General features: G+C 44.2%; 1 protein-coding gene across 6 annotated transcripts in view; it reads left to right on the top strand.

Annotated features, from left to right (window-relative positions):
* LOC108361713 (AP-1 complex subunit sigma-2-like) overlaps positions 1 to 385 on the top strand; it is a 56,404-nt gene that overhangs the window by 24,543 nt on the left and 31,476 nt on the right. The window lies entirely within an intron of this gene.

Here is a 385-nt window from a genome sequence, read left to right as displayed (position 1 = left end):
GGCTGTGTAAAATGACGTTGAGCAATACCACCAGCTCCGTCAGAATAGGAAAGGACCTCTCCGAGCCGTTTGATACCAAACGGGGTTTCAGACAAGCGGACTCTCTTTCATGTGACTTCTTTAATCTGATGTAGGAGAAGATAATAAGTGCCGCAGAATTGAACCGCTCAGGCACAATACTTTACGACATCGATTTTATCGGTAAAAACAAGGGCTACGTCTGTTCTGCCTTCTCCTGTTATCACACAAACAGTCAGAGCATACGCGTCTTGGCACCCACGTCACTGTTGACAGTTACAAGTTTGAAAAAGTAGACGACTTCGTTTATTTGGGAACCAGCATTAACACCAATAATAATGTCAGCCTTGAAATCCAACGGAGAATC

The sequence above is a fragment of the Rhagoletis zephyria genome, unplaced genomic scaffold (genome assembly GCF_001687245.7).
Source record: "Rhagoletis zephyria isolate East Lansing unplaced genomic scaffold, Rhagoletis_zephyria_1.1 Rzeph_scaffold_00824, whole genome shotgun sequence".
Lineage (NCBI taxonomy): Eukaryota > Metazoa > Arthropoda > Insecta > Diptera > Tephritidae > Rhagoletis > Rhagoletis zephyria.
This window is presented reverse-complemented; position numbering and strand designations above follow the sequence as displayed.